Source organism: Lithobates pipiens, unplaced genomic scaffold (genome assembly GCF_037356315.1).
Source record: "Lithobates pipiens isolate NorthernLeopardFrog02 unplaced genomic scaffold, aLitPip1_a1.2 Scaffold_10, whole genome shotgun sequence".
Taxonomy (NCBI): Eukaryota; Metazoa; Chordata; class Amphibia; order Anura; family Ranidae; genus Lithobates; species Lithobates pipiens.
The window spans coordinates 218,881,760-218,907,670 of NW_027507686.1; the positions used below are offsets into that span (position 1 = coordinate 218,881,760).

General features: G+C 53.2%; 1 non-coding gene across 1 annotated transcript; it reads right to left on the reverse strand.

Annotated features, from left to right (window-relative positions):
- Positions 1–977: 977 nt before the first annotated feature.
- LOC143956198 (U6 spliceosomal RNA) lies at positions 978–1,084 on the reverse strand. The gene has a single exon (XR_013269863.1). It is a non-coding gene; the product is annotated as a U6 spliceosomal RNA (small nuclear RNA).
- Positions 1,085–25,911: the final 24,827 nt, after the last annotated feature.

Sequence of the window (25,911 nt, forward strand, 5' to 3'; positions counted from 1 at the left end):
TTTTTTGACTACATGGGAGGGGGGTGGGCAGCGCCTGGGCACCCCCTATGGATGGACCTCCACTGGGCTTTGGGCTGCAGGTTTTGGGATATGGGATATGGGCTGTGGGCTTTGGACTGTGAGCTAAAGGAGAGGTTTGGGAATTAATGGAGAATGACAGAGGGAGGCACAAACATACAGAGACAATTCCATGACAAATAGTTTACAAGGACGTTAACTAAAATGTCTATCTTTATATTAGATTTTTTTTTTTAAAACAAGACCAAAAACATACATACCATTTTATCATATCACTATCCTATCTCTATTTACAAAATATATATAAATATATAATTTTTTTTTTTTTTTTTTTTTTTTTTCAAACAGAGGTGAGGGGAAAGGGAGGGGTTTGGGAGTTAACAGAGGATGTGACAAGGAATCGGAAACGCACATAAGAAGCAATTTCATGACAAATAATTTACAAGTACAAGGACTTAATAATATCCATCTTATCTATAAAAATCTATACAAGAACAAAAATCATACATACTGTCTTAGAATATCACTATCTTATCTATGTTTACTAAAAAAAATTTTTTTGCATTTTTACATTTTTTTTTTCAAACAGAGGTGAGGGGAAAGGGAGAGGTCCGGTAGTTTAACCACTTCATGTCCAAAGTATGTGATATGACGTCATAGACTTTGAGGGGGATATCTGAATGATGTATTGTATTTTTTCGGCCAGCGACACTGCGCACCGTAAGAACAATCCCAACAGCTCAGCCGATTGACCGTTCTTACAGGCGGCGGGAGGGGATGTCTCCCCCCCCCCACTCTCCGGTGCTCTTCGTGGGCTTGCCTGTACAATTGGCGACCCAGAGAAAGAATCGTCACCAACGGAAGTTTACCGTAGAGATTTATGACGTTATGTCACGTCCGGGCTGGCGGATGTAAACAAAGCCGAGAGCGTTCATTTTATTTATTTATTTATTTTTTTTTTTTTTATGGAACGCTTCACGAATTTGCGTGTCATCCTTGCGCAGGGGCCATGCTAATCTTCTCTGTATCGTTCCAATTTTAGTATATGTCCTGCCGAAGCGAGGACTTTATTTTTTTATTTTTAACGATCTCAGCCTTTCCAGCCTGGAGGAGAGATGTGGGGTCCATAAAGAGGACCTGTCACACACTACTCATATAGTAAACTCTGGTTTAAAAGTATATATTCAATTTAAGTATGTGTTCTTAACCCAAAAACGTAGCTATGGGCTTTTGGACTGTGGGCTTTCTTCTCCCCAATTAGCCGCCCAATCACACTTCTTTTGTGTACTTTGGTAAAGAATTGACACTAAACTCTGGTCCCTTCATTTATTTTATCATCCAACTTCCTGAAAAGGGCAATGGGCTTTAGACTTTATGCTCTGGGCTATAAGATTTGGCCTATAATCTTTGGGCTCTGGGCTTTGTAGTGTTCATAGAGCAGTGTACATGACTGCAACTAACGTGCACTGCTCATTCGAAACAGACGTGAGGGGAAAAAGAAGGGGTGTAGGAGGACCATTAACTAATGGATGTGTATGAATTTTTAATGAAAAATAAGGATATTGTTTAGTGGAAAAAAAAATCCGGCCTCCTCCACCCCTTATACCCAACAATCCCTCTCCATCTTTGTAAGATTTAAAAAAAAAAAAATGTGTTTTGCTGTTTATATGTTGAGTTTGTAACTACATTTTGTAGTCTGGTCTGGAATCCTCAACTTCATCAGAATGAAGGGACTCCTTTTTGGTGATAATTGTCTGGAGCGCTCTCCTGGAAAGCTTGACGCTGCATCAGGATATGGCGACCCCTTTTCGGTAGTAATTGTCTGGAGCGCCAACCTGGAAAGCTTGACGCTACATCAGGATGAGGCGACCCCTTTTCGGTAGTAATTGTCTGGAGCGCCAACCTGGAAAGGTTGACGCTGCATCAGGATGAGGCGACCCCTTTTCGGTAGTAATTGTCTGGCGCACTCTCCTGGAAAGCTTGAAGCTGTATCAGGATGAAACTACTCCTTGGGCACTGATGAGATGGCACTGATGAGCACTGATGGGCTGCACTGATGAGGTGGCTTTGAGGTTGGAACTGATGGGCACTGACAGGAAGCACTGATGGGCACCAATAGGCAGCACTGATGTGCCACTGATGGGAACTGATAGGTGGCACTTATAGGCAACACTGAGGTGGCACTGATGGGCACTGATGGGCAGCACTAACAGGTGACACTGATGGGCAGCACTGAAAGGTGGCACTGGGCAGCACTGAGGTGGAACTGGTTGGCACTGGCAGGTGGCAATGGTTGGCACTGGCAGGTGGCAATGGTTGGCACTGGCAGGTGGCAATGGTTGGCATGTGTCACTGGTTGGTATTGGCAGATGGCACTGGATGGCAATGGTGGGTTTCACAGCAGATAGTGTAACTGAATGCTCTCTGCAGCACTGCGGTGTGTGAAACTGTATGGAGAAAGAGGAGCTGACAAATTCAGAGTGATGTCGGAGGTGGTCGGGACACGGGGTGGGCGGGACACGGGGTGGGCGGGACACGGGGTGGGCGGGACCCGGCAGCTATCCAGCCAATGATTGGGCTGTTTAAGAAAGGGGCAGGTGTTGGATAGCTGGGTCTCGCCCATCCCGGGTCCCGCCCACCCCGACATTCAACCTCAATTTTGACAGCTCCTCTCTCTCTCTCCATACAATTTCACACCGTGGCGCTGCTCTGCCAACAGAGTGTGAAGAAGGGAGGAGGAAGCTCTCGCCATGTCAGCGGCTGTTGCGTTGCTCCCTTCCTGCTCCATCCCCACTCCTGCCGCTAATCACTTTACCTGCAAGGCACCTCCACTTTCCCGGTCAAGACCCCACAGCCCGCCCTGTAGCAGGGGCACCTGTCACTGACAAAAGCCCAGGCCCCGGGGCACAATTTCTAGTCGCAATGGTGACCTGGCGCCTGGGATTTGTTGAGCCCTGCTCTATAGGGATCATTACCACATTACCACCCATACGCATACTCATCGTCCTCATCGTCCTCATCGTCCTCTTCAAAATTCTGAAAGTGAAGCATCAGGTGTTGCATGTTAAAGTACAACGCATACTCATTTTCATCAAGCTCAATCTCAAACCTGTCGTTGAGCCCCTCATCGATGACAATGTTAAAAAAGCGGATTCCGTGGTCCTGCTGGTCCTGCTGGGGGATGTGAATAAGAGCACGGCACAGTGGACAGGTTGCGCTTTGCTCGATCCAATGTTCGATGCAGCCCATGTGGAACTCGTGACCGCAGGTCAGAATGGCCGTGTCTTCTCCAGGTTCATACCCTAGAAGACAAATTGTACATCTCACCTGCTCCTCGCCACGCAGCTCCATGGCCGGCGGCGGTGCTGGAAGATGTTCAGCCACCCTGTCGCGGTCTCTCGGCGAACGGCTCCTGTTCCTGGGTGGGTCTGCCTCCTGTCTCCGCTGATGTGGGGCTCTGGATCGCGTCCTGTGGGCGATTGGTGACTCGTCGCTGTCCTGGCGTGAGCGCCTTCGCCGGGATCTGGGACGTGAAGGCCGAGGCATCTTGTTGAATGTCTGTATACCTGCAAAAAACTACAAAATTAATGATAATATTCTAATAAGGGTTAGTAATAGCGATAAATATCAATAAAAATGATAAAAATTGTGGTTATTTGCCATCAGTCGCTGAAAATCGCAGTGAAATACGGGAGCTCATAGGTTTGCTAATCTGACAGAACTTCACTGCTTTTAAAATTCAACATCTAAGCAGTCAGACGTTCTAAGTCCTGTATTTCACTATAGAAACTAACTTTACTGTTATAAATACGTCTAAAATGCAAAACTCTGTTGGGTGTAACAACATCTACCCCCCATCAACCCCCTTCTGTGTTCACTCATCTACCCCTCATAACTCCCCCTTCTGTGTTCATTTAACTACCCCTCATAACTCCCCCTCTGTGTTCACTCATCTACCCCCATCACCCCCCTTCTGTGTTCACTCATCTACCCCTCATAACTCCCCCTCTGTGTTCACTCATCTACCCCCCCATCACCCCCCTTCTGTGTTCACTCATCTACCCCCATCACCCCCTTCTGTGTTCACTCATCTACCCCTCATAACTCCCCCCTCCGTGTTCACTCATCTACCCCTCATCTACCCTTCATAACTCCCCCCTCCGTGTTCACTCATCTACCCCGGATCACCCAACCGTGTTCACTTATCTACCCCTCCATCACCCCCCCTCCTTGTTCGCTCATCTGCCCCCCATCACCCCCCCCCCGTGTTCACTCATCTACCCCTCCATCACCCCCCCTCCATGTTCGTTCTAACTGCTTGTAAGTCTAAAGTGTGACCTGGAGATTGGCTCCAATTTGGTAGTGTATGTAAATCTGCTAGTACATCTAATCCCCCCTCCCCCCAGACCAACAATGCTTCTGTCCTAAGATGTGCCCCCTGTGCTCCTTCATCCAGAGTGGGGGCAGTCTAGTACAGGAGGTGTGTTACTGGCCAGATTACCAAGGGGAAAAGCCTTCGGTCCCTTTCACACGGGCGGACCACTCAGGTCCTCCTGTCAGTTTTTTAGGGGGACCTGAACAGAGGATCCATACAGGTCTATGGAGGGTCGGATGTCAGCGGTGACATGTCCACCGACATCCGACCCGTTGAAGTCAGACGGATGGAAACCCTATTTTCCATCCATCTGGCGGATCAGATGAAGACGAACTCTACAGTCTATCTTCATCCCATTCCCCATAGGGGAGAGCGGAGCTCTGATAGGTCCGTCCTGCACAGTGTACAGAGATGGAGCTGTCATCCACCTGCTGAGCGGGGATCAACGGAGCGATCCCTACTGAGCAAAGCGGAGTCCGTACACGGACACGTCTATGTGAAAGAGCCCTTAAAAAAGAAAAACGAATACAGCCACCACATCTACTGATCGTTAAGCTGCAATAGATGACATCCAATCAGGCGGCTGGCTGAACGTGTCGCCATACGTCTGTTTTTAGCGGCTCGGATGGCAGGTGGGTGTCGGGGGACACATCTCTGCTGACATCCGTCTCCCCATTGGAGTCAATGGGGGGCCCGCTCAGATCCACCTGAAAAATGCACAGATCAGAGCGCGCCGATCATGTGGGAGGGGCCAAAACGTTTGTGTGCATCCCGAGTTCCTTTATTTACTCTTCAGGTACATTTCATGTTATATTCCAATGGAGAAGACGATTGAAGTGGGAAATAACGGTGACATATGTAAGGAGATTAACTTAGGGAACACTTAGGGCTGCTTCACTCCGCAAAAACGCCTTCCGCATGTGTTTTGCATGAATGTGTTTAATGCGTTTTTGGTGCGTTCCGGTGTGTGTTTGATGCACTTCCAGATGCTTTTTTCTTTTTTTTTTCAGTTTTTTACTGTACTGGGGTCCGGTGCATTTTTGATGCATTCCAGTGCAGTTTTCTATGCGTTTTATTGCCTTCCAGTGTAGCAAAAATGCTGCTTTTTTTTCTGGAACTGGAAAGCCCCGGGGCACTGCACTGGGGGGACCTATGTCATTGGAAATCATATAACCTACTTTCCAATGCGTTTGGGGGAAAAATGCACTGGACTGAATGTAGTGTGAATTACGTTTTTTTATATATATATATATATATATATATATATATATATATATATATATATTTCGGACATTAACCACTTCAGGTCCGGAAGATTTACCCCACCCCCCCCTTAATGACCGAGCCATTTCTTGCGATATGGCACTGCGTTATTTTAACTAACAATTGCACGACTCTGTACCCAAATAAAATGTCCTCCCCCCCCCCCCCCCCACAAATACAGCTTTCTTTTGGTGGTATTTGATCACCTTTGCTTTTTTTTTTTTTGCTCTAGAAACAAGATAGATAGAAAAAAAAAGACAATTTTGGAACAAATAAATATTTTTTGCTTTGTGCTATAAGGGCCGATTCACACTGGTTCGCTGTGTGAGATCGCATGTGATTTGCACCGCACTGTAGTGCAATTCACATGCAATGTCCGTACGATGCGATTTCAGCCATACAGATAGTCGCATTCGGACCAAACTCGCACAGGAAACTATTTTTGGTCTGCTGGTCTGCACAAGAATTGAATCGCAGGGGTGTTCACACCTATGCGATCCGATTCATGGCCAAACAGACAGTTCGCAGTGCGGTATGCGAGCTGAAATGGGGGCGTCATTAACATTATATTGACACTCAGAGTGGTTCGCATATGGCAATGTGAAGTGCTGTGTGAGTCGGGTGCGATGCCGGAACTCGCAGGGTTTCTGCATCGCACTGGTGTGAACCCAGCCTTAAACACATCCGATAAAAAATGTAAAAAAAAAAAAATCACATTTCATTATCAGTTTAGGCCAATATGTATTCTGCTACATATTTTTGGTACAAAATCCCAATAAGCGAAGATTGATTGGTTTGCACAAAAGTTATTGTGTTTACAGACTATGGGATATATTTATGGATTTTTTTTTATTTCTTTTTTTTTTTTTTTACTAGTAATGGCGGTGATCAGGGACTCGTATCGGGACTTAAAACTGGACACCTTACAAGCACATTTTTGTGAACCAGTGACACCAATACAGTGATCAGTGCTAAAAATATGCACTGTCACTGTACTAATGACACTGGCAGGGAAGGGTTTACCATCTTGGGCGATCAAAGGGTTAAACGTGTGATGAACATGTGGTACTGTGTGTGCTCTGTGCTGTTTTCTACTTCCTGCTTTGCAGGGAAAAACAAACCGCACATTGCTGCTGTCAGAAGAGATTACATGGGGCTCTCTCTCAGTACATATTGTTAGCACTGATCGCTGTATTAGTGTCACTGGTTCCCACAAAGTGTCAAAAGTGTCACTAATGCCGCGTACACACGAGTGGAATGTCCAACAGAAAAAGTCAGACGGAATCTTTTCATCGGATATTCCCATCGAGTGTGGGCCTCAACTGACTTTTATTTTTTTTTCGAAAATTCTGACGGACCTAGAAATAGAAAATAGTTTTAAATATTTCCGGCGGAACCAATTCCTATGGGGAAAACCCTCGTCTGTATGCTGTTCCAAAAACGACGCATGCTCTGAAGCAAGTACGAGACGGCAGCTATTGGCTACTGGCTATTGAACTTCCCTTTTCTAGTCCCGTCGTACGTGTTGCACGTCACCGCGTTCTAGGCGGTCGGACTTTGGTGTGATTGTGTGTAGGCAAGACACGTGATTTTCCGTCAGAAAAACCTTCGAAGTTTATTCCGACGGGAAAACCAGTCGTGTGTAAGTGGCATTAGTGTACGATTTGTCCACCGCAATATCGCAGTCCCGCTATGAGTCACTGATTGCTGCCATTACTAGTAAAAAATAAAAATATGTTCCCGTATTTCATTTTAAAAATCTGGTCGCCTTATTTTAGGGTGAAATATGTAACTTGTTTCCAGTGCTGTAGCTGCCCTACAAAGTCCACACCTCATCAGTGCCACCTATCAGTGCCCATCAGTACTGCATATTAGTGTCACTGTCACATGACATAAAAAAAAAGTATCAGCAATCGGTATCAGCAAGAATTTTATAAATAAAATGATCAGTACTTGTACTCCGTCTTAAAGTGGTATTGGGTCAACCCTAATTAAAAATGGAAGTATAGGTAAAACGTTTTATTTTTGGATAGAGCAAGAGAGGGTTATAACCCCTGCCAGATTTTTTTTATTATTATTATTATTATTATTATTATGATTTGTATTCACCATCTGTGTCCCATTTTGGAGATTTTCCCTCACTTCCTGTCTCATAGCCAAACAGGATGTGAGAGGAAGCATACAGTGCCAGACCGTCAGAGCCCATGCCATAAATGGCGGCTCCTATGCGCATGGGCGGGAGTGACGTCATAGCGCCCCTGGCCACTCATGTACCCGGAGGCCAAGAACCCGGGAGGCCGGATGAAGATGGAAGTCCTGTCAGCAGTGAAAGTGCGCCATTGCATGGCTTTGTTTTAAGGTAAGTCTCTATTAATGTGCTAGTATACGATACATACTAGCACATTATGACATTGCCTTACGGGGGAAGTTTTTTTTTGTTTTGTTTTACTGCAGTTTACTACCGCTTTAAGGGAATCCCTTGGGGAACCCCAAGTGACCAGAACTGGTGTCCCCATTGGAAGATTTCCTCTCAATTACTTTTCTGGGGACACCCCAAAATGTGGGATTTTCTTTACTTTCAATGATAATGGTAATATATATACCTTATATACATATATATTTTGTTATAAAATGTTGAAAACTGGAAATTTTTCTCCTTCATTGATGTACAAATGATAAAACTGCTTTGAGGTGGCACTGAAGGGCATTGATAGGTGACACTGGTGGGCACTGAGAAGGGGTACTAATAGGTGGCACTGGTAGGTGACACTGATAGGCAGCACTGCAAGGTGGCACTGATTGGCATCACTAGTGAGCATTGATAGATGGCACTGATTTGTGATTCGTGCCACTGTGGGCACTGGCAGGCGGCACTGGTGGGCACAGATGAGATGGCTGTGCATCTTCCTCTTCGGGACTGATGTCCTTTGCACAGAAGCCAGTGATTGGCTATTTTTTTCTCCTCGCGCTCCTCTCATTGACTCGGTGATCACAGTGCGGGGGGGGGCGTCTATTGATGGCCTCCTGGCAATGTAGGTCCACACTGTAGCCGTCATTCGGCTATAATGCGGATCTGAAGGGGTTAATATTACAAAGCACTTTAATTCTGTATTTTGCTTGGGGATCTATTCAGGTTAAATATCTGGGGCAGGCACTAAAGCCATATTATTTCTAGATTTTGTATATTCTTTATTACATCAGGAGATTCATTTTTGATTTTTTTTCAATGAAAACAAATGGACGTCCAGATGTATTTCTAGCCCCCCCCCCCCCCTGCTTTTTTTATTCGTTTTTTTTAAAGGACTAATGTTTATAGTGCAACTCTTGGTTCAAACACCCCCCCCCCCCCCCATTACCCCAGTAGTATTTTAAACTTTTATTAATCTTTATTTTCTTGCTCTCTTCATTTTTTTTCCCCCCACTGCTTGTGTGTGAAAAATGACATTTTTTTCCCATTTATTTACAGTATATATCTCAATTTGCTGATATTGACTCCATTATAATATATTTGTTTAAAAAAATAAAAATAAAACATTAAAACACAATTATGGTTTTGTTAATGTGTCTTTTTTATTTATTTTCTATTCAGTCCAGCAGACATTGTGTGTGGTATTTGCAAGGCTGTTTAAATGGTCTTTTTCATGCATCCTCTGCAGCATTAAAAGGGTATACTGCAGGCCACATATTAACGAGGTGCATTGGCTCCATCAGATTCAGGGTGAAAGTGTGTTCCGCTAACTCCAAGCCAGGGTGTGGTATGAGCAGGGAAAAGTGGACCAGAGGTATGTGGCCTGAGCAGGCTAAGGTGTGTGCGAAGAGATCCAGTCAGGCGGGCAAAAGGAGAAGCTGCCCCGGGCCCAGTTATTTTTGTGGGGACCAAAGCAGCTGCCCCTTGAGCCCAGGGTTGCTCATAGCTACAGGGGCCCATGCTGCCTCCCTATCATATCAGTGTAGCTGAGCGCTCTCCCCTCACACCGCTGCACAGGCATTACAGGTCTCGGGTCTGCTGTGCTATCACAGGGAAAAGGCGCAGCTGCAGGTTGTCTGTGCGCTCGCAACCTCCTGCCCCCCCCCCTCCTGTCAGCACCAGCCCTGTCTAATCACTGCTCGCTCCCTCTTCCCCCCTCTCTCCAGCTAAGAAGAATGAGCTGCCAATCAGAAGAGACTTGAGGGGCATGAATGGGACATGTAGTCTCAAGGAATGGCCTATTCACCATAGTCCATGAGGCCTGAACTCAACCCTACTTTTTGTAAAGGGAGCAAGATTTGCCCAGGCAAAAATTCACCAGGATGGCGCAGTGTTATGGGAGAGTTGGTGAGCGGTACAGCAGTACAGTTCCCCCTGTGAGAGACTGAGCTGCTGAAAAACCACCAAGCGAATACAATGTGGGGGAGACTGGAAGAGTGAGAAGATGTGTTGCTGAGCCACTGCCAGGATATAGACCTTGCTGCAGTGCCTACTGGAGATGTCACAGGCAACCAAGCAGTGAGCTTTAATGATGTGCTGTTGTCTCTAGCAACCATTAAGTGGTAATGATGCACAGTAACCAATAGCAGGGGGTCGTCCAACTACGGCCCTCCAGTTGGTCAGAAACTACAATTCTCATCATGCCTAGTCATGTCTGTGAATGTCAGAGTTTTACAATGCCTCATGGGATGCGTAGCTCCAACAGCTGGAGGGCCGTAGTTTGAGGATCCCTGACCTATAGCAACCAATCAGTGAGCCGTAATGTGCAGTAACTATTAGCAACAAAGCAGCCGTAATGTGTGCTGTTTCCTCTAGCAACCAGTTATTGAGTGGTAATGATGTGCTGTATTCTCTGGCAACCAATCTCAATTGCTGCCTGATCTGCTGTAGTAAGCTGATTTTGAGTCTAGCTGCTCTCCTAGCAGTTGGAGAGCATAATTGCATGGCACCAGCGGCTGTGTGTTCATAAAGGGCACAGGAGCGCCGCCAACCCTCCCCCCCCCTCCCCCCGTCTCCTGGCACCGCTCTAATCCCCACCGTCGGCTCTAATAGGCGCCCAAAAACTCAGCTGTATGTTAGCAAAACAAAGGGATTCATTTTGCTAACATTGAACCCCCTATCAGCCAATCAGGTGCGCAGGGTTTGTGTTACCTGTCACCTGATTTGTTGAAACGACAGGCTCTGTGATTGGACATGTGATAGGTGTCCAATCATAGCAGAGGAGGAGCAGGCTGGAGAAGACATCAGGGTCAGGGAAGAAATGGGGGACACCGGACATCACCGTCACCTCATGCCCACCCGAGACAAGGCAAGTGCTGGGGAGATGGGCGGCACAGTGGCAGCTTTTTCAGGCTTGTCGATGATTACACACCAAGGATCGAAGAACCTCAATGGATATAGGCGTGGAAACAGTTTATTTAAAACATTTTGCTTGTCTTGCAAAACACTCTCAAACCAAGGTTTTACTGTATATGTAAAGTGCTGTGTAAATTGATGGCGCTATAACAGTATCTCATGGACAGAGGACAGAGTGGGGGGTTGTAGTCAGTGGGGGGGGTTGTACTCAGTGGCGCCTCCTGCGCTGGCCCCAGCTACCTGGAGACGCGCTCAAAATGAGTGGACTTTTCTCCGGGCGGGAAAAGTCCGTTCATTTCAAAAGTACGGCGGACTGGCACACGCACGGCCGGATTGTCCGCTGAAATGCGAGTCCGACGGAAAGATTGGACTGCAAAACTACTTTCTAAGCCCGCCGTACTTTTGGGTAAAAAAAAGTCCGCCTGAGGCTACACACGGGGGGATTGTTTGATCGTGTGTACGCGGCATAAGAGTACCTGAACTTCCTTTCCAACCCTCTGATCCCATGTTAAGAGACTGTTCATTGTCTACGGTTTTTGCAAATAAAATCCATTTAAGTGGATCTGTCGTCAGTCTCTCAAGTTACTGGGCCATCTACCACGGGACACCCCGTGGCCCAATCTAACCAGCAGCTCCTTCGGGGGTTAGTGCTACATTTGTATATATCTCTTTGGGATGTGGTGCCCTTGATCCCCTGACATCTGGCAGGTTTAATACATCTTATTTTGGTGGAATTTCATGACAACTTTGTTTTTTTTTTAAATATATAAAAGTCCCGACCCCAACCTGATAGAACACCTTGGGGATGAATTAGAGCAGAGACTGCGAGCCAGGACTTCTCGTCCACATCAGTGCCTGACCTTACCAATGTTCTTCTGCAAGAATAGTCAAACATTCCCATAGACACACTCCAAAACCTTGTGGACAACCTCCCCAGAAGAGTTGAAGCTGTTATAGCTGCAAAGGGTGGGCCAACTCAATATTGAGCCCTACGGAATAAGACTGGGATGCCATTAAATTTCATGTAAAGGCAGGTGTCCCAATACTTTTGATAATATAGTGTTTGTATACACAGACGTTTAGAAATAAATGTAAACAAACATATTAAAACATGAAATCATGGATGGTGTCAATAGGGCAGTGACCAGTGTCAGTAAAGCAGGGGAATATGTGCCGCACGTGGTGATTAGGATGTGCCCAGGCTCACCCTGTGGGCATACCGTTGGGAATGCCACAACCCTGGTATCCTCTTCAACAGCGGGCGGTCAGCTTTCAGATAAAAGTGGTCTCTGCAATGGATTTGTCGCAAGATCACTTTTATCGTCGGAGGGAGAAGGCCCCCCCCCGTCCGCCGTGCTGCGTCATCTCCACCGCTTACCAGAGCCGTCTGTAGTGGCAGAGACGATCGCGTCCTCTTCCCTGTGAGGCTGGATGCCACGTGAGGGAAAGATGCCCCCACTCTGCTCCATACCATTGGATGGCGGAAGAGACTTCAAAAGGTCACTTCCCCCTAATGGTCTTAAAAGGGGATTTTTTTTTGTAAATAAAAAAAGACATTTAAGTGTAAATGTGATATCTGAGGTCTGCTTGACCCCCAGAACTCACATTTAGGGGGTCCTGTCATGCTTTTTTTATCATTTTTTTTTTTTTTTTTTAAAGGACAGAGTACAAGTAAAATAAAGAAGAAATTTTTTTTTTTTAGGTAACCCGCCGAGCTCGCACGCAGAAGAGAACGCATGCGTTAGTTGTGCCCTCTCTACTCCTCACACACCCCCCTCTCTACCCCTCACACACCCCCCTCTCTACTCCTCACACACACCCCCCCCCCACTCCTCACACACACACCTAGGGTTGCCTAGGTGTGGGAGAGGCACAGACATGGCAGGATCCGGGGGGGTGCTGATTTACACCCAGATTTCTGTTGTGCCCTCCCTTTGATGTGATGCCTGATTGGCCACTGATGCGCACTCAGAGCTGGGAAAAGGCAGTGGCATCCTGCAGCAGTGAGAGGAGAAGTGGCAGAGTGGAGAGATGGCATCAGACTGTACACACACACTTTGATTACCGCCCCCCTATCTCCTCCAAGGGCTGCTCATCTCCTGGTGTTCTTTTGAGAAGTGCCCCCCCATCAAATAGTGCCCGGTATGTACTGCGCATGCGCCATAAGGAACAGCACAGCAGCTGATTTGCCGGTCAGATGGGCTGACGTAATCAGAGCGCATGCGCACACCGTAGGAGGTGTCTCTCGATGGGAGATACCATTTCACAGGCACAATTTAAATCTATACAAACAGCGGGGGAGACCGTAGTTCTCAGATTGTGCATCGCTGCTGCTGGAGGGCGGCTAGTGTGTGTTGAAGAGCTGGTTTTGTCTGTGTTGCAACCCGACCTTTCCCACAGGCAAAACCGGCCGTTCAACACAGCAAACCCGCCTGCGACAGACAAAACCGCACCATCAGCACGCTGTAAAGCCGCCCGCAACAGCGAGGCACAATGTGAGAACTACAGTCTCCCCCCGCTGTTTGTATAGGTTTCAATTGTGGCCCTGAAATTGTATCTCCCATCGAGAGATGCCACCTACGACACCCTGGTCACGTCACTCCAGGTGATCGGCAAATCTGCTGAAGTGCGGCTCCGTCCTGCGCATGCGCGGGCACTATTCCATGGGGGGCACTTCTAGACAGAACACCGGCAGTAGGAAATGTGGATGGGGGGCGGTAATGACACTGTGTGTGTGTACAGCCCAATGTCATCTAAGAGCAATCCTGTCTCATGTGCTGGAGGAGCGCTGTAGTGACAGGAGAGGATGAGGAGGGGAAGGTCACAGGGAAATTGTACACAATAGAGGAGGGGAGGGGGGGGGGTAAAAGTTTGTGCTTTGGATGTTTGTGGAGAAGGGGGATGGGCATTTATCTGTGCTGTGAGGTGTAATCAGGATGGGGGGTGTATTTGATAGAAGGAGAAATAGGGGGGGGATATGTGCTAGGGCAGTTTTGGGGGATTTGAGCCGGACGGGGAATGTTTGCCCTAAGGGTGTGGGAATTTCTGCTAAGAGGGGGAAATTTCTTCTGGGGGGAGATTTGGGTAGGGAGGAAGAATGTGTGCTAGGAAAAGGGTAATTTGGAGGGGGTTGTGGATTTGTGGGGGGATTTACTCTTGAAGAAGGGATTTAGGGATTTTTTTTGCTAGGGGAAGGATTTGTGTTAGGAGTGAGGGCTGGGGGATTTGTGCTGGGAGTGGGGTTGGGGGGGGATTTGTGCTGGGAGTGGGGGTTGGGGGGGGGATTTGTGCTGGGAGTGGGGGTTGGGGGAGATTTGTGCTGGGAGTGGGGGTTGGGGGGGAATTTGTGCTGGGAGTGGGGGTTGGGGGGATTTGTGCTGGGAGAATGGATTGGGGGGGGTTATTGCTAGAAGGGGGGGATTGAGGAGGATTTGTGTTAGGAGGGGGGTTGGGGGGATTTGTGTTAGGAGGGGGGTTGGGGGGATTTGTCCTGGGAGAATGGATTGGGGGGGTTGTTGCTAGAACGGGGGATTGAGGAGGATTTGTGTTAGGAGGGGGGTTGGGGGGATTTGTGTTAGGAGGGGGGTTGGGGGGATTTGTCCTGGGAGAATGGATTGGGGGGGTTGTTGCTAGAAGGAGGGATTGGGAGGATTTTTGCAAGGAGGAGGGATTGGGGGGTAGATTTCTGCTAGGAGGGGGGATAGGGGTGGGATGTGAGTTGGTGGGGGGGCATAATAACTGTGTAGTGGATACTCCCACTTTGAATTAGATATAATGATGAAAAGTGACCCGCTGCCGCAGGCACCCGATATCTTATGGGTATGTAATGTGATTGGTATATATATGGAATGGAGGGGCTGCTGTAGTGATTGGCAAATGAATTGATGCATCAAAGCTGACATGACATCGGTGTACAAGGATGTAATTAATGGCGATTCCAATAATGTGACAATAATGAGCAAATAAATATCCAACACGTGAGAATTCATATAATACAATCCAGAGCACTTTAGGTGCTGATAACAGTAATAAATATATGAAAAGAAGGTGGAGATGAATGTATAAAATACGGAGGATTCATCTGTCAATGTGCAGCGATTGCTATGAAGACAGCAGAATATTAATAGTGATTTATAAACAGACGACTCCGAAGTAAAGGGGGAGATGAGAAATCTGAGGCGACTTTCACACTGAAAAATAGCGGCAATTTACCGCCGATCCCCCCATCCCCCCCAAAGTGTGAAAGAGCCCAAAATTGTTCTCTCTTGTAATCCTTTAATGTAATGGGGTGTCCCTTTCCAGTGTTGTAGGAGGGATTGGGGGAATTTGCGCTAGGAGGAGGGGGGCCCCTGTCATGAAGGAAGTCAGGGGGCCCCTGTCAGGAAGTCGGGGAGCCCTGTCATGGAAGAAGTCGGAGCCCCAATCAGGTAGGAAGTCGGGGGGCCCCTGTCATGGAGGAAGTCGGGGGCCCCTGTCATGGAGGAAGCCGGGGGGCCCCTGTCATGGAGGAAGCCGGGGGGCCCCTGTCATGGAGTGAGCCGGGGGGCCCCTGTCATGGAGTGAGCCGGGGGGCCCCTGTCAGGTAGGAAGTCGGGGCCCCTGTCAGGGAGGAAGTCCGAGGGCCCCTGTCAGGGAGGAAGTCCGAGGGCCCCTGTCAGATAGAAGTCGGGAGACCCCTGTCATGGAGGAAGTCGGGGGGGCCTATCATGGAGGGTGTGGGTTGCTCTTATCATGGAGGAAGTTTGGGGTCCCTGTCATGGAGGGTGTCAGGGGGATTCTGTCATAAAGGAAGTTGGTGGGCCCCTGTCAGGGACCCCTGTCGTGGAGGGAGTCGGGGGCCCCTGTCGTGGAGGGTGACGGGGGCCCCTGTCACGGGGGGTGTCGGGGGCCCCTGTCACGGGGGGTGTCGGGGGCCCCTGTCAGGGAGGGTGTCGGGGGCCCCTTCATGGAGGGTGTCGGGGGCCCCTGTCATGGAGGAAGTAAGGGGCCCCTGTCATGGAGGAAGTCTGGAGGGTGTCGGGGGCCCCTGTCATGGAGGAAGTCGGAGCCCCAATCAGGTAGGAAGTCGGGGGGGCCCCTGTCATGGAGGAAGCCGGGGGGCCCCTGTCATGGAGGAAGCCGGGGGCCCCTGTCATGGAGTGAGCCGGGGGGCCCCTGTCAGGTAGGAAGTCGGGGCCCCTGTCAGGGAGGAAGTCTGAGGGCCCCTGTCAGATAAAAGTCGGGAGGCCCCTGTCATGGAGGAAGTCGGGGGGCCCTATCATGGAGGGTGTGGGTTGCCCTTATCATGGAGGAAGTTTGGGGTCCCTGTCATGGAGGGTGTCAGGGGGATTCTGTCATAAAGGATGTTGGTGGGCCCCTGTCGTGGAGGGAGTCGGGGACCCCTGTCGTGGAGGGAGTCGGGGGCCCCTGTCACGGGGGGTGTCGGGGGCCCCTGTCACGGGGGGTGTCGGGGGGCCCCTGTCATGGGGGGTGTTGGGGGCCCCTGTCAGGGAGGGTGTCGGAGGGCCCTGTCACAGAGGAAGTCAGGGGGCCCCTGTCAGGGAGGGTGTCGGGGGCTCCTGTCAGGGAGGGTGTCGGGGGCCCCTGTCTGGGAGGGTGTCGGGGGGGCCCCTGTCATAGAGGAAGTCAGGGGGCCCCTGTCAGGAAGTAAGTCGGGGGCCCCTTCATGGAGGGTGTCGGGGGCCCCTGTCATGGAGGAAGTCGGGGGGCCCTGTCATGGAGGAAGTCAGGGGGGCCCTGTCACAGGGGGTGTCGGGGGGGCTGTCACAGAGGGTGTGGGGGGCCCCTGTAATGGGGAGTGTCGGGGGCCCCTGTCAGGGAGGGTGTCGGGGGTCCCCTGTCATGGAGGAAGTCGGGGGCCCCTGTCATGGAGGGTATCGGGGCCCCTGTCTTGGAGGAAATTGGGGGCCCCTGTCATGGAGGAAGTCGGGGGATTCTGTCATAAAGGAAGTTGGTGGGCCCGTCGTGGAGGGAGTCGGGGGGGCCTGTCATAAAGGAAGTCGGGGGGCCTGTCACGGAGGGTGTCGGGGGGCTCCTGTCATGGAGGGTGTCGGGGGGCCCTGTCACGGGGAGTGTCGGGGCCCCTGTCACGGGGAGTGTCGGGGGCCCGTCAGGGAGGGTGTCGGGGGGCCCCTGTCAGGGAAGGAGTCGGGGGGGCCCCTGTCAGGGAGGGAGTCGGGGGGGCCCCGGTCACAGAGGGTGTCGGGGGGCCCATATCAGGAAGTAAGTCTGGGGCCCCTTCATGGAGGGTGTCGGGGGCCCCTGTCATGGAGGAAGAAAGGGGCCCCTGTCATGGAGGAAGTCAGGGGCCCATGTCATGGAGGAAGTCGGGGGCCCCTGTCATGGAGGAAGTCGGGGGATTCTGTCATAAAGGAAGTTGGTGGGCCCCTGTCATGGAGGGTGTCGGGGGCCCCTGTCGTGGAGGGAGTCAGGGTGGCCTGTCGTGGAGGGAGTCAGGGGGGACCTGTCATAAAGGAAGTTGGGGGCCCAAGTCACGGAGGGTATCGGGGGCCCCTGTCACGGGGAGTGTCGGGGGCCCCTGTCAGGGAGGGTGTTGGGGGCCCCTGTCAGGGAGGGTGTCGGGGGCCCCTGTCAGGGAGGGTGTCGGGGGCCCCTGTCAGGGAGGGTGTCGGGGGGGCCCCTGTCATGGAGGAAGTCGGGGGCCCTGTCATGGAGGAAGTCGGGGTGCCCTGTCATGGAGGGAGTCGGGGGCCCCTGTCATGGAGGGAGTCGGGGGGGGCCTGTCATAAAGGAAGTTGGGGGCCCAAGTCACGGGGGGTGTCGGGGGCCCCTGTCACGGGGAGTGTCGGGGGCCCCTGTCACGGGGAGTGTCGGGGGCCCCTGTCAGGGAGGGTGTCGGAGGCCCCTGTCAGGGAGGGTGTCGGGGGGCCCCTGTCACAGAGGGTGTCGGGGGCCCCTGTCAGGAAGTAAGTCAGGGGCCCCTTCATGGAGGGTGTCAGGGGCCCCTGTCATGGAGGAAGTCGGGGGTCCCTGTCATGGAGGAAGTCTAGAGGGTGTCGGGGGCCCCTGTCATGGAAGAAGTCGGGGGGCCCTGTCATGGAGGAAGTCGGGGGGCCTGACATGGAGGAAGTCGGGGGCCCTGTCATGGAGGGAGTCGGGGGGCTGTCAGAGGGTTCGGGGGGGGCTGTCACAGAGGGTGTGGGGGGCCCCTGTAATGGGGGTGTCGGGGGTCCCTGTCACAGAGGGTTCAGGGGCCCTTGTCACGGGGAGTGTCGGGGGCCCTTGTCACGGGGAGTGTCGGGGGCCCTTGTCAGGGAGGGTGTCGGGGGTCCCCTGTCATGGAGGGTGTCGGGGGCCCCGTCATAAAAGAAGTTGGTGGGCCCCTGTCATGGAGGTTGTCGGGGCCCCTGTCATGAAGGGAGTCGGGGGCCCTGTCATAAAGGATGTCGGGGGGGCTGTCACGGAAGGTGTCGGGGGCCCCTGTCACTGTAGGTGTCAGGGATCCCTGTCACGGGGAGTGTCGAGGGACCCTGTCAGGGAGGGTGTCAGGGCCCCTGTCAGGGAGGGTGTCGGGGCCCTTGTCACGGAGGGTGTGGGGGCCCCTGTCACGGATGGTGTCGGGGCCCCTGTCACGAACGGTATGGTGGGTCACTGCCTGGGATTTCTCTTCCCTCAGACTGGAAAGGAGGGGAGAAAACACTGACGGATCATTAACAAGCCCGCCCACATCCCGACACTGGACCCGCCCCCATCAGGTGACATCGGTCATATGACACTTACTTTAACTCCAATAGATCTGCTATGAAGAATGGGGGGGTGTAGTCTCCGATTTGTCCTCTGTAGGGCGCTGTGTCCTGTCAAAACAGCCTGCGAAGAGCACACGACCTCTCTCTGCAACAGCAGCAACAAAGTGACGCCGCTCTGCCTGCCTGTGTCTTATAATCAGCGCATAATCTCCATGACAACGGGGACACAGGCTGGTTCCATGTCATGGGAGCAGTCTAGATGTCACAAGGGAGGAAAAGTCTGGGGGGGGGGGGGCAAGTCTGGAAGTCACCTGGGAGGAGGCAAGTCTGGATGTCACCTGGGGGGACATCCAGACTGGCCCCCCCTGGGGGGGGGCAAGTTTGGATGTCACCTTGGGGGTGCAAGTCTGGATGTCTTTTGGGGGGGCAAGTCTGGATGTCACCCAGGGCAAGTCTGTCACAGGGGGCAGTCAGGATGTCACATGGGGCAAGTCTGGATGTCTTTTGGGGGGGCAAGTCTGGATGTCACCCAGGGCAAGTCTGTCACAGGGGGCAGTCAGGATGTCACATGGGGCAAGTCTGGATGTCTTTTGGGGGGGCAAGTCTGGATGTCACCCAGGGCAAGTCTGTCACAGGGGGCAGTCAGGATGTCACATGGGGCAAGTCTGGATGTCTTTTGGGGGGCAAGTCTGGATGTCACCCAGTGCAAGTCTGTCACGGGGGGCAGTCAGGATGTCACATGGGGCAAGTCTGGATGTCTTTTTGGGGGGCAAGTCTGGATGTCACCCAGGGCAAGTATGTCACGGGGGGCAGTCAGGATGTCACATGGGGCAAGTCTGGATGTCAGGGTGCAAGTTTGGATGTAACCTGGGGGGGGGCAAGTCTGGATGTCACTTGGGGGGACATCCAGACTGCCCCCCCGGTGGATGTCACCTGGGGGGCAGCAAGTCTGGATGTCACATATGAGGGGGCAAGTCTGGATGTCACCTTGGGGGGGGCAAGTCTGGATGTCACCCTGGGGGGGCAAGTCTGGATGCCACCCAGGGCAAGTCTGTCACGGGGGGCAGTCAGGATGTCACATGGGGCAAGTCTGGATGTCAGGGTGCAAGTTTGGATGTAACCTGGGGGGGGGGGCAAGTCTGGATGTCACTTGGGGGGACATCCAGACTCCCCCCCCGGTGGATGTCACCTGGGGGCGGCAAGTCTGGATGTCACATATGAGGGGGCAAGTTTGGATGTCACCTTGGGGGGGCAAGTTTGGATGTCACCCTGGGGGGGCAAGTCTGGATGTCACCCTGGGGGGGCAAGTCTGGATGTCACCTGGGGGGACATCCAGACTGCCCCGTGTGACATCCAGACTGCCCCCCCAGGTGGCTGTCACCTGGGGGGGGCAAGTCTGGATGTCTTTTGGGGGGGCAAGTCTGGATGTCACCCAGGGCAAGTCTGTCACGGGGGGCAGTCAGGATGTCACAAGGGGCAAGTCTGGATTTCAGGGGGCAAGTCTGGATGTCACATATGGGGGGGCAAGTCTGGATGTCACCTGGGGGGACATCCAGACTGCCCCGTGTGACGTCCAGACTGGCCCCCCTGGTAGATGTCACCTGGGGGCGGCAAGTCTGAATGTCACCTTGGGGGGGCAAGTCTGGATGTCACCTTGGGGGGGCAAGTCTGGATGTCACCCAGGGCAAGTCTGTCACGGGGGGCAGTCAGGATGTCACATGGGGAAAGTCTGAATGTCACCTGGGGGGACATCCAGACTGCCCCGTGTGACATCCAGACTGCCCTCCCCTGGTGGATGTCACCTGGGGGGGCAAGTAAGGATGTCACATATGGGGGGGCAAGTCTGGAAGTCACATATGGGGGGGCAAGTCTGGATGTCTTTTGGGGGAGGCAAGTCTGGATGTCACCCAGGGCAAGTCTGTCACGGGGGGCAGGCAGGATGTCACCGGAGGGGGGCCAAGTCTGGATGTCACGGGGGCCAAGTCTGGATGTCACGGGGGCCAAGTCATGATGTCACCCAGGGCAAGTCTGTCACGGGGGGCAGTCTGGATGTCACACGGGGCAAGTCTGTTACCAGGGGAGGGCAAGTCTGGATGTCACCTGGGAGGGGGCAAGTCTGGATGTCACATGGGGGTGAAATCTTAATGTCACATATGGGGGGGCAAGTCTGGATGTCGCCCAGGGCAAGTCTGTCACAGGGGGGTGCAAGTCTGGATGTCACCGGGGGGAGGGCAAGTCTGGATGTTACAGGGGGGCATGTCTGGATGTCACAGCAGGGGGGGCAAGTCTGAATGTCACCCAGGGCAAGTCTGTCACAGCACAGGGGGGCATTCTGGATGTCTCACCGGGGGGCAAGTCTTGATGTCACAGCAGGGGGGCAAGTCTGGTGTCACCCAGGGCAAGTCTGTCACAGAGGGGCAGTCTGGATGTCACACGGGGCAAGTCTGCATGTCACCGGAGGGAAGGGCAAGTCTGGATGTCACCGGGGGGAGAGCAAGTCTGGATGTCACCGGGGGAAGGGCAAGTCTGGATGTCACCGGGGGGGCAAGTCTGGATGTCACCGGGGGAGGGGAAGTCTGGATGTCACTGGGGGGCCAGTCTGGATGTCACTGGCGGGGCCAGTCTGGATGTCACATGAGGCAAGTCTGTCACATGGGGGGGCAGTCTGGATGTCACATGGGGGGGCAAGTCTGGATGTCACACGGGGCAAGTCTGTCACAGGGGGGACAAGTCTGGATGTCACCTGGTGGGGGCCAGTCTGGATGTCACACGGGGCAAGGATGTCACATATGGGGGGCAAGTCTGCATGTCACATATGGGGGGCGGCAAGTCTGGATGTCACAGGGGGGCGGCAAGTCTGGATGTCACAGAGGGGGAGGCAAGTCTGGATGTCATAGAGGGGGGGCAAGTCTGGATGTCACAGAGGGGGGGCAAGTCTGGATGTCACAGAGGGGGGCAATTCTGGATGTTACAAAGGGGGGGCAGGTCTGGATGTCTCACGGGGCAAGTCTGTCACAGGGGGGCAAGTCTGTATGTCACACCGGGCAAGTCTGTATTTCACACAGGGCAATTCTGTCGCCTGGTGGGGGCAAGTCTGGATGTCACATATGGAGGGGGCAAGTCTGGATGTCACATGGGAGGGGGCAAGTCTGGATGTCACATGGGGGTGAAATCTTAATGTCACATATGGGGGGGCAAGTCTGGATGTCGCCCAGGGCAAGTCTGTCACGGGGGGCGCAAGTCTGGATGTCACCGGGGGAGGGCAAGTCTGAATGTTACAGGGGGGCAAGTCTGGATGTCACAGCAGGGGGGGGCAAGTCTGAATGTCATCCAGGGCAAGTCTATCACTGGGGGGGGGCAGTCTGGTTGTCACACGGGGCAATCTGGATGTCACATATGGGGTGGCAAGTCTGCATGTCACATATGGGGGGTGGCAAGTCTGGATGTCACATGGGGGGGTGGCAAGTCTGGATGTCACCTGGGGGGGCAAGTCTGGATGTCACCTGGGGGGGCAAGTCTGAATGTCATCCAGGGCAAGTCTGTCACAGCACAGGGGGGCATTCTGGATGTCTCACCGGGGGGCAAGTCTTGATGTCACAGCAGGGGGGCAAGTCTGGTGTCACCCAGGGCAAGTCTGTCACAGAGGGGCAGTCTGGATGTCACAGGGGGCAAGTCTGGATGTCACCGAAGGGAAGGGCAAGTCTGGATGTCACAAGGGGAGAGCAAGTCTGGATGTCACCGGGGGAAGGGCAAGTCTGGATGTCACTGGGGGGGCAAGTCTGGATGTCACCGGGGGAGGGGAAGTCTGGATGTCACTGGGGGGGCCAGTCTGGATGTCACCGGCGGGGACAGTCTGGATGTCACACGAGGCAAGTCTGTCACATGAGGGGCAGTCTGGATGTCACATGGGGGGGCAAGTCTGGATGTCACACGGGGCAAGTCTGTCACAGGGGGGCAAGTCTGTGTGTCACACCAGGCAAGTCTGTATTTCACACGGGGCAAGTCTGTTGCCTGGTGGGGGCAAGTCTGGATGTCACATATGGGGGGGCAAGTCTGGATGTCACATATGGGGGGGCAAGTCTAGATGTCACATATGGGGGGGCAAGTCTGGATGTCACATATGGGGGAGCAAGTCTGGATGTCACATATGGGGGGAGCAAGTCTGGATGTCACATATGGGGGGAGCAAGTCTGGATGTCACATATGGGGGGGCAAGTCTGGATGTCACCTTGGGGGGGCAAGTCTGGATGTCACATATGGGGGGGCAAGTCTGGATGTCACCCAGGGCAAGTCTGTCACGGGGTTCAGTCAGAATGTCACATGGGGCAAGTCTGGATGTCAGGGTGCAATTCTGGATGTCACCTGGGGGGGCAAGTCTGGATGTCACTTGAGGGGACATCCAGACTGCCCCCCCGGTGGATGTCACCTGGAGGGCGGCAAGTCTGGATGTCACATATGAGGGGGCAAGTCTGGATGTCACATATGAGGGGGCAAGTCTGGATGTCACCTTGGGGGGGCAAGTCTGGATGTCACCTTGGGGGGGCAGTCAGGATGTCACCTGGGGGGGCAGTCAGGATGTCACCAGGGGGGGCAAGTCTGGTTGTCACTTGGAGGGACATCCAGACTGCTCCGTGTGACATCCAGACTGGCCCCCCCGGTGGATGTCACCTGGGGGGCAAGTCTGGATGTCACATATGTGGGGGGGCAAGTCTGGATGTCTTTTGGGGGGCAAGTCTGGATGTCACCCAGGGCAAGTCTGTCACGGGGGGCAGTTAGGATGTCACATGGGCCAAGGCTGGATGTCAGGGGGCAAGTCTGGATGTCACATATGGGGGGGCAAGTCTGGATGTCACCTGGGGGGACATCCAGACTGCTCCGTGTGACATCCAGACTGGCCCCCCTGGTGGATGTCACCTGGGGGGCAGCAAGTCTGGATGTCACCTTGGGGGGGCAAGTCTGGATGTCACCTTGGGGGGGGCAAGTCTGGATGTCACCCAGGGCAAGTCTGTTACGGGGGGGCAGTCAGGATGTCACATGGGGCAAGTCTGGATGTCACCTGGGGGGACATCCAGACTGCCCCGTGTGACATCCAGACTGCCCTCCCCCCGGTGGATTTCACATATGGGGGGGCAAGTCTGGATGTCACATATGAGGGCCAAGTCTGGAAGTCACCGGGGGGGCAAGTCCGGATGTCTTTTGGGGAGGCAAGTCTGGATGTCACCCAGGGCAAGTCTGTCACCGGGGGGCAGTCAGGATGTCACCGGGGGGCAAGTCTGGATGTCATCGGAGGGGGGGCAAGTCTGGATGTCACCGGAGGGGGGGCAAGTCTGTCACGGGGGGCAAGTCTGGATGTCACCCAGAGCAAGTCTGTCACGGGGGGCAGTCTGGATGTCACACGGGGCAAGTCTGTTACCAGGGGAGGGCAAGTCTGGATGTCACATGGGGGTGAAATCTTAATGTCACATATGGGGGGGCAAGTCTGGATGTCGCCCAGGGCAAGTCTTTCACGGGGGGGGGAAGTCTGGATGTCACCGGGGGGAGGGCAAGTCTGGATATTACAGGGGGGCAAGTCTGGATGTCACAGCAGGGGGGGCAAGTCTGAATGTCACCCAGGGCAAGTCTATCACTGGGGGGGCAGTCTGGATGTCACACGGGGCAATCTGGATGTCACATATGGGGGGTGGAAAGTCTGGATGTCACCTGGGGGGGCAAGTCTGGATGTCACCTGGGGGGACAAGTCTGAATGTCTTCCAGGGCAAGTCTGTCACAGCACAGGGGGGCATTCTGGATATCTCACCGGGGGGCAAGTCTTGATGTCACAGCAGGGGGGCAAGTCTGGTGTCACCCAGGGGCAAGTCTGGATGTCACCGGAGGGAAGGGCAAGTCTGGATGTCACCGGGGAAGGGCAAGTCTGGATGTCACCGGGGGGAGGGGAAGTCTGGATGTCACTGGGGGGTCCAGTCTAGATGTCACCGGCGGGGCCAGTCTGGATGTCACACGAGGCAAGTCTGTCACATGGGGGGGCAGTCTGGATGTCACATGGGGGGGCAAGTCTGGATGTCACACGGGGCAAGTCTGTCACAGGGGGGACAAGTCTGGATGTCACCTGGTGGGGGCCAGTCTGGATGTCACACGGGGCAAGGATGTCACCTGGTGGGGGCGGCAAGTCTGCATGTCACATATGGGGGGGCGGCAAGTCTGCATGTCACATATGGGGGGGCGGCAAGTCTGGATGTCACAGGGGGGTCGGCAAGTCTGGATGTCACAGAGGGGGGGGCGGCAAGTCTGGATGTCACAGAGGGGAGCTGGCAAGTCTGGATGTCATAGAGGGGGGGCAAGTCTGGATGTCACAGAGGGGGGCAAGTCTGGATGTTACAAAGGAGGGGCAGGTCTGGATGTCTCACGGGGCAAGTCTGTCACAGGGGGGCAAGTCTGTATGTCACACCGGGCAAGTCTGTATTTCACACGGGGCAAGTCTGTCGCCTGGTGGGGGCAAGTCTGGATGTCACATATGGGGTGGGCAAGTCTGGATGTCACATATGGGGGGACAAGTCTGGATGTCACATATGGGGGGGGCAAGTCTGGATGTCACATATGGGGGGGGCAAGTCTGGATGTCACATATGGGGGGAGCAAGTCTGGATGTCACATATGGGGGGAGCAAGTCTTGATGTCACATATGGGGAGAGCAAGTCTGGATGTCACATATGGGGGGAGCAAGTCTGGATGTCACATATGGGGGGGCAAGTCTGGATGTCACATATGAGGGGGCAAGTCTGGATGTCACCTTGGGGGGGCAAGTCTGGATGTCACCTGGGGGGGCAAGTCTGGATGTCACCTGGGGGGACATCCAGACTGCCCCGTGTGACATTCAGACTGGCCCCCCCGGTGGATGTCACCTGGGGGGGCAAGTCTGGATGTCACATATGGGGGGGCAAGTCTGGATGTCATTTGGGGGGGCAAGTCTGGATGTCACCCAGTGCAAGTCTGTCAAGGGGGGGCAGTCAGGATGTCACATGGGGCAAGTCTGGATGTCTTTTGGGGGGCAAGTCTGGATGTCACCCAGGGCAAGTCTGTCACGGGGAGCAGTCAGGATGTCACATGGGGCAAGTCTGGATGTCAGGGGGCAAGTCTGGATGTCACATATGGGGGGGCAAGTCTGGATGTCACCTGGGGGGACATCCAGACTGCCCCGTGTGATATCCAGACTGGCCCCCCTGGTGGATG